The 16,126-nt window shown below is 37.6% G+C and overlaps 1 long non-coding RNA gene across 1 annotated transcript; it reads left to right on the forward strand.

The window, feature by feature from the left end:
* The first annotated feature begins 5,822 nt into the window (after positions 1–5,822).
* On the forward strand, positions 5,823–7,248 carry LOC144283978 (uncharacterized). Its single transcript, XR_013352460.1, has 3 exons — positions 5,823–5,904; positions 5,977–6,220; positions 6,452–7,248. It is a non-coding gene; the product is annotated as an uncharacterized LOC144283978 (long non-coding RNA).
* Positions 7,249–16,126: the final 8,878 nt, after the last annotated feature.

Below are 16,126 nucleotides of genomic sequence, written 5' to 3' on the forward strand. Positions count from 1 at the left end.
TTATTTTTAAACCCACTAAGCTTTTACTGGTAGTAGAAACATGGAAATAGTCTGGGAAAGAAATTCTAAAAAGTAGAACTGCATCATTCATTTTAAAATATTTTTCTGAAATTGTGAATGTTCCTTCCCTAAAAATTAGGTTGAATTAACAAGGGGTGCTCTTTAGGGCTGATTTGCCTCTCCTCTGCATGTTCCTGCAATTCAGGGGACTCTCACCAGCTAGATAATTATGACTTGCATTTTATAGCAAGAGCCCCAACATCTCTACTTTGTAGGGAAGAGAGAAAATTTGAGAGATCAGCTGAAGCAGGAGAACCAGACATTTCCCTGAGATTTATCTATAAAAACCAAGTTCTCTGTTTGAAATATATCATATTGATTAACGTATAATACATTATCATTGATCAATTATTAACTGCTTATCATTTTATATTATCTTATAATAAGGTATAACTTGAAATATTTTTTAAAAATTATTTAGAGATGGATAAGTATAGTTCCTACTCTCCAATTATTCTCAACACTAGTTTTGCTTCTCAGACCTTTCATAGAATTATTTGGTATATTTAGTCATTAGTCATGATAAGCCATATTTTCCCATAACAGCAAATTAACCCCCCAAATTATCAGGGTCTTAACACAGTAAAGATGTATTTCTCACTCAAGTCCAATACAGGTCAGAGGGCCTCTGCTTGACCTAGTTATTCAGGAAGCCAGGTGATGGACACTCACATCTCAGCATGTGGTCTCACGACCAAGACAGAGAAGAGAAAACATGAACTCAGTCTAAGCTTCATCCCAGAACTCACATAAATGACTTTACAACATTCAGCCTCAGCCAGTACAAATGACATGGCTCCAACCTAAGTAGAATGGAAGCTGTGAACTGTAAGTGAGCAAATTGATATTCAAAGAGTATCCCAGCATACCTGGAATCCTTTTCCTGAAAGTCAGAGACTCTCACACTCTACTCACTCAAAATTAGGTTTGGTACTCTTCACTTTAGACAGATGAAAACTGTCTTGAAACATGATAGCTCTTCCTTGTACGTGCCTCCTGCTTTTATAATCAAAAGCCATTGGTCAAATTGATTCTTGTTTTTCAAAGACAAGTCCAGTGTATCATTTAATTTCTCATTAAAAAGGCACTAATGATAATAGCAAGAGCTCTTGCTTAAAATAAACAGCAGAATCAGAACATAGCTCTAGCCTTTATTAGCTAAGATGCTTAACTTTCTGTACTTCTGTTATTTCAGCTTATTATGGGGATTGTTCTATTATTTAATTCCTTTTTAAAGATTTACTTATTATTTTAGAGCAAGAGCTCACTTGAGTGTGGAGAGGAGGGGCAGAGGGAGAGAGAGAATCTCAAGCAGACTCAGCTGCTGAGCACAGAGCCCGAAGTGGGTTCAATCTCACCACCCTGAGATCATGACCTGAGCCAATATCAAGAGTTGGATGCTTAACAACCAAAGGACCCACGTTGGTGCCTAAATGATAACCTACTTAACAAAAGAATAGATATCCTAACACATCTCAGTATGTGCCATAACACCTAGCATATCACCCTGCCCAGGTGTTCGGTTGATTTACAGGTACATCAGGAGTCTTTTTTTCACATTGGGTATATCATATATTCATTCTCAACAGCATAGATCTGGCATTGACTTTTACAGAAAACTGCAAGTTGTAACCAAATTTTTGACAGGTAAGTTTCAGTATTTCTGATTCTGTCAAGTGAGCTTCTGGCTCAGGTGAACTCTCCCTTAGCTTAGGGCATGAGGCTTTGATTAAGATGTTGATTTGTGAGGTCTCCCACATTAACACTCTCAGAGAATAACTTTGGTGCATCTGATCTTCTTTTTATAAAGAAGATAAAATGTTCCACTCATTGCACATCATATATTTTCTCTTAAAAGCTAAGCCAATCTTCATTTTCTGACCTAATCACTTCTAGCTTTCTCCTCTTGGCTTTTAGACATTATTTAGTCTGACCTTACCCTAGTTCTCTAACCTCATGTGGACTAAGGCTTGCAAAGACTAGTATTAAAGAATAACATATTTTGGACTAAACACAGCTGTCTTTACAGAGGAAATAGTTACAGGAAATTGAGAATGTTTTAAAACATTGCACACATTGCCCTCCTTCACATTCAGCCTTGAATCTAGACAGGTTTGTAACTACCTAGACTAAAGGAGAATGGCAGAAGTAACTCTGGCTAACTCCCAAAATGGGTTCTACAAGGTAATGCAACTTCTGCTCATACACTGGAACATTCATGCTTGAAGTACTGAACCACCACGCAAGGGCAACTATCCTAAAGCCATTAAGATGTTATGGAAAGGCCACATGTAGGAGGAAACCAAGCCACATGGAAAGGCCATTTGTAGTGCTCAGTAGCTCCAGTCTTTGCATTGTCCCAGCCCCAGATCTGACGTGTGAATGAAGAAGGCTTCAGCTGATTCCATTCAACCGTCTCTTTAGTCTTTCCAGCTGAAGAGGAGATGTTATGGAAATCAGACAAGTCATCCACACTGTCCAGTCTGAGTGCTTGACCTAAATAATCAATTAACGTAATAAAATGGTTGTTCTAAGTCTTAAAGATTTGAGGTAATTTGTTATGCAGCACTAAGAACTGAATGAAGTATATGCCTACAGCTCCTACACTAGTTTTCTAAGAATGCTGTTAAAAAAAAAAAAAAAAAAAAAAAAAAGTACCACATACTGCATGGTTTAAACCCATGTCTCACAGTTCTGGAAGTTTAGAAGTCCAATATCAAGGTATCAGCAGGATTGTTTCCTTGAGTGTCAAGAAAGGATCTGTCCCAGGCCTCTCACCTTGGCTTACAGGTGACTGTCTCCTCCTTGTGCTTTTCTTTTTTTTAAGATTCATTTTTTGTTCATTTATTTGAGAGAGCAAGAGAGCAGAAGAGAGCATGAGTAGGGGGAGGGGCAGAGGCAGAGGGAGAAGCAGGCTCTCCGCTGAGCAGGAAGCTCCAAGTGGGGCTCAATCCTAGGATCCCGGGATCATGAACTGAGCCAAAAGTAGATATTTAACTGACTGAGCCACCCAGGTGCTCCTCCTCCCTGTGTCTTTACATTATTTTTCCTCTGTGCCTGTCTTTGCTCAAATATTCCCTTTATAAGTGGACAGTAGCCATATTGTATTAGGGCCCAACCTAAAAACCTCATTTTAACTTGATTACCTTTTGACAGAGCATTAAACATCTCTGTCTTATGTCTCCAGATAGTCACATTCTGTCTCCAAGTACAGTCACAGTCTGAGGTAAGTAGAGGTTAAAATTGTAACACATGAATTATTGGAGTATATAATTCAACCCATGACAGGTCCAAAGGCAATTTACATATGGCTTTATATTGAGAGGCATTTACATATGGTATCTCTGAGGTAGGGAAAGAAATTGCTTAAAAAGATTATTGGGCAAAGTTCCATCTTTTTATGCACGTAAATATGGTGTGTGTGTGTGTGTGTGTGTTTTGAGACATGAATGGATTTTTTAAAGATTTTATTTATTTATTCATGAGAGAGAGAGAGGCAGAGACATAGGCAGAGGGAGAAGCAAGCTCCCAGTGGAGAGCCTGATGAGGGACTTAATTCCAGGACCTGAGTCAAAGGCAGATGATCAACCACTGAGCCACCCAGTCACCCAAAACATGGATGGATCTTGAGGGAATTATGCTAAGTAAAATAATGAGACAAAGAAAGAAAAATACTGTGCAATATTACTTGTATGTGGGATCTAAAAAAAAACAAATTTTCAGAAAAAGAATAGAATGGTGGCTACTAAGGGCTGACACACAAGGAGAAGTGGGGAGATACTAGTCAAAGGGTATAAACTTCCAGTTTTAAGATGAATAAATTCTGGGGAATATAATGTACAGCATGGTGACTATACTTAACAATACTATGTTATATACTTGAAGTTTCTGAGAGAATAGACCTTAAATATTCTTATCATATGCACACACATACACACACACACACAAATGGTAATCATGTGAGATGATAAAGGTGTTAACTAACCCTACGGTAGTAATCATTTCACAATATATACATATATCAAATCATCACATTGTATACCTTAAACATACACAATATTATATGTCAATTATATGTCATTATATTTTGGGTGATGGGGGGGGGTGAGAGGAAAAGCAATCAGATTCAAGTCCTAGGCATGAAAAACATAGTAATAAAGATGAAGAATATGTCAGATCCAAGAGCTCAGAGAAAACTAAGCTGGAATAAATAACAAAACACATGTGTATGCACAAATGCATGCACACCTAGGCACCTCATACTCAAACTATGAAAACAAAACACAAATAGGAAATCCTAAAGACAAGAAAAAAGGGAGAAATACTTTCAATTGGGAGACAACTCTCCATTTGTCTCTTGTTTCTAAATGTCTCACAAAGGGAGGCACTGATTGCCTATTGTTACAGACTATCTGTATAATTGTATACAAAACAACTTAAGACAGAAATGCTGTCTCCTGCTATAGCAAAGAGCAGGTTTGCTTCCAGTCATAGAAGATACAGTGTCTCTCTCCATAACAAAGGTCAAACAGGCTTACTCCTCATTATAAAAGATTTGGTTCCCCTAAATTAAGGGTTCCTCTCCTGAGGTCCCTCTGGGACCATTTGCCTTGTCATTGTAGGACTTGGGGGCAAGTGGAACACATGCAAATATACTGGTATTCATGCTACTTTCTGTGCCATGAGTAATAAAATTCTTTGTTTCTCCCTCAGGAGTCTTGTATCATCTGCCAGCTTCGATGAACCTGTAGTGAGCTAAACTTGTAGCCTGCAAGTAGAGTAAAATCCTGGACCCTTTACTGTTCCTTACAGTATGAAAAAATTATAGTAGACTTCTCATCAGAAAACATGCAACACAAAATACAATGGGGTACTGCTTAAAAGTGCTGAAAGAAAAAACTGTCAACCCATTGCTCTATTCTAAGGATGTCTTTCAAAAAATTAAGGAGAAATAGACTTTCTCAGATAAGCAAAAACTGAAAAGACTCATTGCCAACAAATCTGCACTATAAGAAATAGTTTTTAAGGATTTATTTATTTATTTGAGAAAGAGAGCATGAGCAGGAGGGTCGGGGGGAGAGAATTTCAAGAAGACTTCACACTAAGTGCAGAGCCCCACTCAGCTCAATTTCATGACCCTGAGATCACGACCTGAGCCAAAACCAAGAACTGGACACTTAACTGACTATGCCACCCAGGCACACTGGAGCATAAGAAATATTAAAAGAGTTCTTCAGAAGGAAAGAACATGATAGCAGACAGAAACTTGTATTTACACAAAACCATAAAGTATGTTAGAAATGGAATGAATAAATATTGGATCTCCTGGACACCAATACCTGCCCCAGTCATCCCTAAATTTGTCTTTTCCCTTTGGAGACTAAGTAGACAGTCACCCCAAGGGGGTGGGGGGAAGGGACCAGTCCTACAACCATGTCAGGAAACCCAGAAAAAATGTGCACAAATGGTATTGAGACCAACCACATCATAACAACATTGGATACCTTTACGATAGTGCACGGAAGATTCAGAGTTGAAGTAATTCCCATCTGGAGATGTTGATGAATACATCAGTTCCCAGGGCTACAGCTTCTGCAAAAGGAATTCAGGCTCTGCCTAAGGACTTGAGCAGCATTCCTTTGGCTAAAACATAGAATAAGAGAAAAGGGAAAAAGCAGATATTCTGTGAGAGGAACTTCATCTTGGGAACTTCTAACGCTTCATAGAAACAAGAAGTGGACTTCACAATGGAAGGAGTTCCACTTAGTTTGTAGGGTGGCAGCAAACTTGGGAGTTTATCATGTTCACTTAGACTACATGCCATTTGGATTATGCTGATGTCTGGTGAGTTTCATTGGATAACATGTCTACGGCTGCCACTTTGTGCTCACCAATATCTAGTTCTCTTCTTTCTAGGCACATGGAAGACTATGCTTCCCAGACTCCTACAGTTACACAGGGTCACAAGAAAACTTCTAGCCAATGAAATAGCAGCAGAAATGGTATGTGTCACTTCCAAGCTGAAACCATGAAAAATTTCTAACAACCCGTTAGCTTCTTTTTATCTTCATCCAAGAATGTGGAGGTCTTGTATGGAGTTGGTAGACAAGATTAAAGCGGTCTGAACTGCTGAGCCATCACAAGGACCACGCTTGCCCTGGTAAGTTGCCTGGTCATATAAATTTTTTGTGTGTCAAGCCACTTGGGGAAAAAAATTAACACAGGAAATTAACAACTTTCTGAAGTTTGCTTTTACCTAAACCTCTCTCCATAGTTTTAAAATAGTTTCTAAGATACAAAAGGAAAGAAAAACAGAAGGCAAGGATTAAAAAACCACCTTGAGTAGAAATAGTTCTGAATTCTTGTTCAGTTTTTTTTTTTTTTTTTTCAGATATGTCAGCAAGCATGAGGCCATCTTTGGTTCTGATACAACTGTCATTGATCATGTTCATGAGTGTAGCTATGATACCAGGTCTAACCTGTATATCCTCACTTGTTTTCTATGTCAGAAGAACACAATAGTGAAAAGCGATGTTCTTAACGTGATGAAAATCTCTCCAATTCACAATCAGTTGAAAATGCTACGGGCCCACTGCCAGAGAGCATTCTTATGCTGGATCTTTTTCTCAGCACCCTAAATTAACCAGCTGGAATTCCCTTTTAAGTGCCAACCTATTCAGCCTTTCAAAATGCAGTTTTTCTTTTAGTGGGAGATCTGCCTCTCATCATAGAGATGGAACAATGCATTCTTGACTTCTCCCACAAAGCAGACTTTTTTGAAACAATAAACTCAAAGGAAGGTAAAGACAGATCCCAGAGCACTTGTTTCAGGCAGGATATATGGACCCTGCCCATAGATCAAGGCAGACTCCTAGAGCACTGACTGTCACCTCACAAACGCTTCAGCAGTAACAGCCAGGCGTGCCTGCCTCATAAGTAATTCTTCAGGGCAAAATAAGTCAAGAGAGAAAGAGCTCTTGTAAATGACTAATTGAACTAATTAAGTCTACTGATGAAGAAGAGCTCCCTGGTCCAGAAGCAAAACACTTGGCACGATGTTTCAAAAATGAAGAAATGCATATTCTTCTGGTATATCTCAAATTCTTGTTTGGGAAAATACAACGCACTACTCAACATCATTGTAATGCCGAGATACCCAACATTAAAAAGAAGGACAGGCATATATAACACTATAAAACATACATTTCAAAAAGATTAAGTGATGTAAGAGAAGTTTTTTCATTTATTTGTTCAAAAAAACATTTATTGCACATTTATTTTATGCCAGGCTTTGAACTGACCTAATTTACACAAGGGATAATATTTTGAGATATCAATACTTTGTCCTCCTTGCATTTTTCCCTTTTCCCAATATAACAGAGTACGTATCCTGTAGAGTGTGGCTACCGAGTCAAACTATCATGCTTCATTCCATAGCTGTCCCCCTACCAGCTATGTGACTTTAACAAGCTAATCTTTGCGTTTAAATTCCCTCATCTATACAATGAAGGATGATGAAAGAGTCAATATATGTAAAGTATTTAGAACGGTGTTTGTAAGACAATAGTAGCTCAGTACTACCCATTATTATTTGCTATTTTTATTTCCTTATCCCAAATTCAAACTGGTAGCTATTCCTTGTCTCAGAAGTATATGGCAGAGAATGGTGTAAATGTCCCCAAAAATCACTCTGAGGGCCTAAAGGAATCAATATCTTAGCATACTGTGAGGAGGCTCTGAGTGCTTAGCTTGCCGCTGGTCTGAACCCCTCCCTGGAGGAGCTTCTTCACATAGTTCCATTCCTGATTAGTACAACAGCCCTACATTCCTCTAGGGCAGCAGAGCTTGCTCCTGATTTTTGTCAATCTGCTCTCAGAAAACCTTCCCTCAGGGGCACAGCTTGTCATTCACGCTATCTCCTCTCTGGGCAACCGGAACCAGGCCTCTGTCCTGCTCCTCCCTGGATCAAGTCCCATCAAGTGCTTGATGGCCTCAGCTACTTCTGGTGCAGAGTAGGTTTTGACCTGTTCCATAAAAATCAAGGTTTTGACCCACTTCCTATTATGTCCCTACGATGAACCAAATGTTTGTGTCTTCTCGAAATTCATATGTTGAAATCCTGACCCCCAATGTGATGGTACTGGGAGATAGGGTCTTTGGGAAGTGATTAGGCCTTGGAATTGGAGCTCGAAAATGGGATTAGTGCCTTTATAAAAGAGGCCCCAGAGAGCAATCTTGCCCCTTCAGCCACAGGGGAATACAGTGAGAAGACAGCCATCTACAAATCAGAAATTGCACCCCATTCCGCACCCCCGCCAGACACTGGACCTGCTAGCACCTTGTCTTGGACCTCCCAGCTTGTTATAGCACCCTAGACAGACTAAGACACTCACTTTGGCTTCTTTTCGCTTCTTTTCACATTAAAGGAAAGTCTCTTCGCCTCCCAGTAGTACGCTAGAGCCAGTTTGCACTCGCTGGGAGAATAGACCGTGCTAATCTCTTCCTAATTCTGTTCAGTAATGAGATGTTGGGAGCTTGAAAGTAGCCATAGTAGGCATATTTATGTACACCTCAGAGATTCTGCAAGTCCTAGAGATCAGGACTTTTTATTTTTCCGGAAAGCTGGTTTACCAGCATACCACTGTCTTTGCCTCAGACACAGAATTCCTGCATCTTCCCTGACTCTTAAAGACCCTACTGTAGGCCATACCTCGGCCTCTCAGTTAGGAAGAAAGGTTGAACAATATTCTCCTAAATTGGTCTCTCTGTAATTTCAGATTCTCCTCCACACTGCTGCCAAAGTAATCTTTCTAAAACACAAATCTCATCTGATATGCAAAGTTTAAACTTTAACATGACATTCAAAGTCCTTCTAATCAGGCACCAATTTTTCTTTTACCTGCTTTTATCTTAATATATATTCATCTCATTTCCTTCCACTTTCCTCCAGATCCCAAATATGCTAAAGCACTTATTATTCCCTAAAGATTCCACACACTTTCAGACTCTCCTGCCTCTAATCTATACTGTTGCCTTAGCCTGGAACATCCTCTCTTTGCTTGAATGCACCCTCTGCTCCAAAGCTTTCCTTGCAATAGTGGGCAGAATGACAACTTTGTTTCTCTTCTCTCATTCCTCTATTGAGCACTAGTTCCATTAATTCCAGATGGCTATACTCATGTTTTAATTTCCTTGCTGTGTTACACTCCCAAAGGGTCAACTGGGTGACCCATCTTTGTATCTACTAGACAAAGTAAGTACCCAGCAAAATATTGGTGCTCAAACATTTTTGAATGACTTAATGAAGATCTAGAAGAGGCACCAAAGGACAACCATGACAACAAAAGTTCTGTCTTCCTCTTCCCCTCCTGAATGATTCACCCCAAAAGCCATTAGGTGGGGCTGGGCAAGAAAGAAGTCTATGCCATTTATGAGAGGAGGGGAGGGAATGCAGCTGAAATGCCCAGAGCAGGGTGCCAGGGGCTGAGCAAGGGAAAGAGGGTATCCAAGAGGTAGGGCAAGAGGGAAACCTGGTGTACTTTTAGATTTCAAGTGAGGTATAAAGGACATTCACACTGAGATGTGCTAAAAGATCAAAAGCCAAATTAAGGGGCTTCCAGGAGCAAAAGCCAGTGGGGGGAATGAAACATCAAATAATGGTAGCAATGGATTCTAGTCCATGGAATAATGTAGAAAAACATAAATCCATATGGATATAAACAAGTATATAAATTAATTCAAGTTTGCTGAGGAATGCAATACTTTCACAGATTCAAAGTACTTCCCACAAAGTACTTGTTAATTACAAAGGGAAAATGAGCAACTTTAGAATACTAGTAGACACTTATATTAATCAAGTGAACAAACATTATCAGAAACATTATCAGAGGGACACCTGGGTGGCTCAGCGGTTGAGCGTCTGCCTTTGGTTCAGGGCATGATCCCAGGTCTGGGATCGAGTCTCACATCAGGCTTCCTGCATGGAGCCTGCTCCTCCCTCTGTCTGTGTATCTGCCTCTCTTTCTCTCTCTCTCTCTCTCTCTCTCTCAAATAAATAAATAAAATCTTTAAAAAAAAAAAAACATTATCAGAAATGGGACAAATAGAAACTGTGCTTCCCTGGGTAGAATGCAATGAGAAGAATGAAGTCACTTGTTTGATATTTCTGCCAAAGATGCATGTCTTGAATGTAATCATGGGGAAACATCACACAAATCCAAATTGATGGACATTCTACAAAATAACTGGCTTGTAATCTTCAAAAGTGTCAAGATGATGGAGGTTAAGGAAAGAAAGAGGAACAACTTTTCCAGACTTAACGAAACAAATATACATGACAGCTGAAAACGACATTTGATTCTGCACTGGATCCTTTTGCTGTAAAGAGTAATATTACCAGGACAATTGGCAAACTTAAATGGTGTCTGCATTTTATATGGTGGTAATGTAGCAGTGATGATTTTCTAATTTTGATGGTTATATTGAGGACATCTAGGAAAATGCTCTTATTTTTTGGAAATATATCATAGAATATTTAAAAGATATAGGGCATCATATCAGTAATTTGCTTTCAAGAGAATCAGGGAAAACGTTCTTTACATTGTGCTTATAACTTTCCTGTAAATTCTAGAATAAAAGCAATAAGACTGTGTTTATACATAAATTATTCCTTGACATTGATAATGCATCATTACTGGAAAACCAGCCAGCCACATTGGTTCTATGTGCACACTATTTGTACTAAGTATCAGAAATAAGACATTTTGATTTTCTTTCTCTTTTGGTATATTTGAAGCATATCATTAGCTGTAAAAAATATATATATACTTTTTACTTAATAAATACTCTTTCTTAAAACTTCTATATATGAGTGTTGAATTTTTCTAGTAAAAAAATTATATTTTGGTTTTGTTTCAGTGCTTTTTTTAAAAAATTGATGGTAGCAGAAAATATTAATGTCTTTAAAACCCTGACTTTCTTGCTGTATCCACATTTGCTTTCCGTGTTTTTGTGTAATTGATAAAATTAGTTTAGACACTCTTGCTTGTGGTGTTTTGAAATAGAAATGGAATACGTCAAAGCAGTCAACCACAAACATACACACCTACCCTCAGAGGGGCCAAATGCAGCTAAAAGGTTATCAGACATGAGGCAGGGACAGATGAGGTTTACCAACTCATTTGCCCAGCCAGTCACCTTCCTAGGAAACAACATGCCCCCCTCTGTTTGAATCACTCTATTTCCTTGATTCTAAGATCTAAGTTTTTTATACTTATTTCTGAAATAAAAATTAATTCTGCAATCTCTGTCAAAACAAATTTGCCATCTGCAAGGTACTAGTTATTATTGTAACTAATGTAACTAGTGTTATAACTAGTGTTGTAATTTGTTATGGCCTCTACACGTATGAACTTAGCTAGATCTCTTGATCTAGAATTTTTAGAGCTATGAAAGGTTATTATGAATCCATGAAGAATTGCCTCTCAAGGTCTAAACACCTGCCTAGCAGACGCATCGGGTTGTTTACCTTTCAGAGACTTTTCAGAAATTCATAAATCAAGTAAGGAAAAAGTGAAACAACAAATTTAGACATAGTATTCTTCAATGTGTCTCAAAGGTATAGTAGCCAGTCATTCTCCTAGTGCTAAGGAGGTCCAGAGCAGGAGTATGGGTTATAGGAAACCATCTGTCATTATTATATTATGCATCACTGTGAACACTAAAAATGATTCAGGAGAAATGCTAGATTCTGAAAATGACAAAGATTTAGACTCAAACTTCAGGAAATAAAATAAATTTGTATAAGTAAACACATGCTATTGTCAGTTTTAAAAATAGTCTACATTTAATGCATTTTAATCTTATAAAAGTTGTATATATTGGCATCATGGAATTTTTATTGGCATCATGGAATTTTTAAAAAATAAAGGCACCAGTTCCATAGACAATGTCCCCTGACATAGTGCAAATAGTATTATGCAAATAGCTCAATACAATCACTGGATGTATTTCTGTCGGTTCACAATCACCTTTTCCCTTCTGAATTCTTTTCCAACTGTGGCAACAGAAGACCAAAACCTAGTAATGTTCTGGACACATAGATAGTTCTCCATAAATATTTGCTAATTAAACAAATAAACTAATTAATTGAGTTGAATCAGTTCATCCACATAAAAAAGAATGCATATTGATGCCTAAGAAAGTTTATATTAGCTCTGCCCTCTACTGCTTCTAACTCGAAAGATTTTCCAAGTCTCATTTTCATTTCTATTTATGTGACCTTTAAACTCCTTACTATGGGACTTTTTGTAGTTCTATGAAAAAAAAATGCATCTTATAGATCATATTCAACTACAAAAGAAACTTGTCAGAGAATTTTATTCTTAAAATAACAAAACACCTGTCTGTTTTGAAAGCTAACCTATAAACCTATTCCTTTTTAGATTATATTTCATTATGCTGTTTTGATTAGAACTCGGTTTTACTATGCCCTAGGGTGCCAGCATGAAGAGTTAGGTTGAAATAAAATTCTGATTCATGGACTAATGAAAATCTTGATACTTCACTTCCAACATGACCTTTATCTTCACTCCAGTGCTCTTATTCAAGGAGTTAAAAGTCATAACTGGCTCAGGGAATACCTATGTTCCCTCTGTCTTCCATCTCCTAGATGCCACTGTTTATAAGTATACAGCAGATGCATATGAATAAATATGAATTAGACACAAAAAAAGGGTCATCTTTGATCTCTCCAACTTGATCTACTCTCTTCTTCAACAGCAAAAGATGCCCAATATCAGCATACAGTCACCACTTGCCTTTCGTGATTTCTCTAGCAATAGACTTTCTCCCTGATAAGTGTGACTGGCAGTTGAATCTAACAAGAAAGGTTTTGGCCTTTATTCTCTTCTGCTGATAAAATCGTATAAACTTGAAATAAACAATGGCTTGGGCCATGTGGACATGATACACAACTGCAGACTTCTCTAAAAAAACAACTTTATCTGACCCACGTAACTTGGCATTTTGAACATAATTCTTTGGTTAAGAAATACTAAGACTGGGCAGCCTGGGTGGCTCAGCAATTTAGTGCCACCTTCAGCTCAGGGCATGATCCTGGGGACCCGGGATCGAGCCCCACGTCAGTCTCCCTGCATGGAACTTGCTTCTCCCTCTCCCTGTGTCTCTGCCTCTCTCTCTCTCTCTCTCCCTCTCTCTGCATGTGTCTCTTGTGAATAAGTAAAATCTTAAAAAAAAAGAAATACTAAGCCTATGTAGAACTCTTAGATGTTTACTTCATAGTAAAATCATGTAAAATCAATAAGCATTAAAAACCTAATAGGGGTTTATATCCAAAATATATAAAGAACTTACACAACTCAACACCAAAAAAATAATAATAATCTGATTTTAAAATACCCAGAGGGCCTGAATAGACATTTTTCCAAAGAAAACATACAGATAACCAACAGACTCATGAAAAGATGTTTAACATTAACAATCATCAGAGAAATGCAAATTAAAACCACGATGGAATACCACCTCACATCTGTTAGAATAGCTAAAATTAACAACACAGGAAGCAACAATGCTGGTGCAAATGCTGGTTCCCCAGAAAGGGGAACCCTCTTACATTGTTGGTGGGAATGCTTTCTGGTGTGGTCACTCTGGAAAACAGTATGGAGTTTCTCCAAAAAGTTAAAAATAGAGCTAACCCATGATCCAGCAATTGCACTACTAGGTATTTATCCAAAGGATACAGAAATACTGACTCTAAGGGCACATGCACCCTGATTTTTATAGCAGCATATCAACAATAGCTGAATTATGTAAAGAGCCCAAGTGTTCATCAATGACGAATGGATAAAGATGATGTGGTGTATATGTGTATATATACATATATATAATGGAATATATATATAAGGGACTATTACTCAGCCATCAAAAAGAATGAAGTCTTGGGGTACCTGAATGGCTCAGTTGGTTAAGCTACCTACTTTTGATTCTGCTCAGGTCATGGTCTCAGGGTTGCGAGATCAAGCCCCACGTTGGGCTCTGCACTGGGCATAGAGCCTGCTTAAATTCTCTCTCTCCTCTCCCTCTGCCCCATCCCATTCCTCTTTCTATCTTAAAAAAAAAAAGTAAAAGAAATCTGACCATTTACAGTGACATGGATGAAGCTAGAGTACATTATGCTAAGCAAAGAAGTCAATCAGAGAAAGACAAATACCATATGATTTCACTTATATGTGGAATTTAAGAAACAGATGAACATAGGGGAAGGGAAAAAAGGGGGGGAGGCAAACCATAAGACACTCATAACTGTAGAGAACAAATTGAGAGTTGCTGAGGGGGAGGTGGGTAGGGAAGGGGCTAAATGGTGATGGGCATTCAGGAGGGCACTTATGATGAGCACTGAGTGTTTTACGTAAGAGACAAATCACTAAATTCTACTCCTGAAACCAATATTACACTATATGTTAACTGACATTTAAATAAAAACTTTTTAAAAATAAAATAAAATAACAAATGAGTAAACAAACAAATAAAAAGCAGAAACAGACCCGCTAAATATATAAAACAAATTGCTAGTTGCCATCTGGAAAGTGTAGAGGAGGCTAGGTAAAAATGGTAGAGAGAAGTAGGAGATACAGGTTTCCAGTTACATGATGAATATGTCACAGGGATAAAAGGTATAGCATAGGGAATATAATCAATGGTATAGTAATATCACTGTACTTAGTACAATACATGGACTTGCCAAATTACTATGTTGTACACCTGAAACTAATGTAACATTTTGTATCAACTATGAAAGAATTAGAAAGAATCCGTAAAATATGAGAAAGAAAAAATCCAAAAAAATGAGCAAGGTAAGAAAAAAATGGACCATCTAAATACTACATTATGTTAAGAGGTGAATAGAACACAAGATATGTAATCAGAAATTCTGTTCTTGAATTGAAGTACTGATTTCATTTCAAGTTAACTAGCTGTGTAAACTTTGGCAAGACATTTGACTTCTTTACTCAAAAAATGGGAAAAAAATGGAGAAAAGATAATCATACAAATAATAATAATAACATAATTATTACACTTATCTCACAACATTATTTGGGAAATCAAAGATAATTTTTGTGCAATAATTTGTAAATAAGAACGATGTAAATGAAATCATCAAAGTAACACTAAACAACACAGTAACTAAGAAATCATCATGTTTGCCAACCCCACAAGTATACTGTTTCTTCCAAGAATTCTACATACTAGGAACTTTTACATGATACAATCCCCAGTGTCCTTATTGCAGGGAATGCCTGTGGTACAAGGAGCCATTCTCCTTATAACAAATTCATCATTCTAGGTGGTAAGATACACAGCCCAACATAGTCAAGCATAACACCATAATTAGGTAACTTGAAACTGACCTATATCTAGTGCCATAATTTTGTTAGGTTCTTTTAGGATGGTCCCTAGTTCAACGTAAATTTTAAAATATGGAGGAGATAAGCACACACACACAATTTGTGGGAAATGTAAACCAACAAATGGTAAATTGGCTATGAGGTGTGTTTGGATCTTGTCCAAAGACCCAAAGGTGAACAAGCACACACACACACAAGCTTGACCTACATAATTTAAGACTAAGTTTGAGGGTTGCCTGGTGATATTGTGAACTCCCAGTCCTTGGAAATGTTCAAGCAGAAACTAAATAACCCTCTGTAAGAAATATTATGGGAAAGAGTCTCATTTCCAGTCACCCTCTATGACTCAGTGGCTTAGCTGGTTTGATTGGTTTAACTATCCATGCAACTAATAAATTGAATAATGCTTATGTAAATTTAATTGAAAAATATTTCAAGATTCTTTCTCTCAGACCATGTCTATTATTATTTCCATAATCTAAGTACAGGTTCTGCTTAAATATTCCAAAAAACAATAGTTTAAAAATTTTATATCCAACATTTAAAAATATGTAGGATGAAAAAAAAATATATGTAGGATGTAATCATTCTCATCCATTTCTAGTTGAAATATAATAAAGGGAAATTAAGAGCCTTAAAAA

This window comes from Canis aureus, chromosome 15 (assembly GCF_053574225.1).
Source record: "Canis aureus isolate CA01 chromosome 15, VMU_Caureus_v.1.0, whole genome shotgun sequence".
Lineage (NCBI taxonomy): Eukaryota > Metazoa > Chordata > Mammalia > Carnivora > Canidae > Canis > Canis aureus.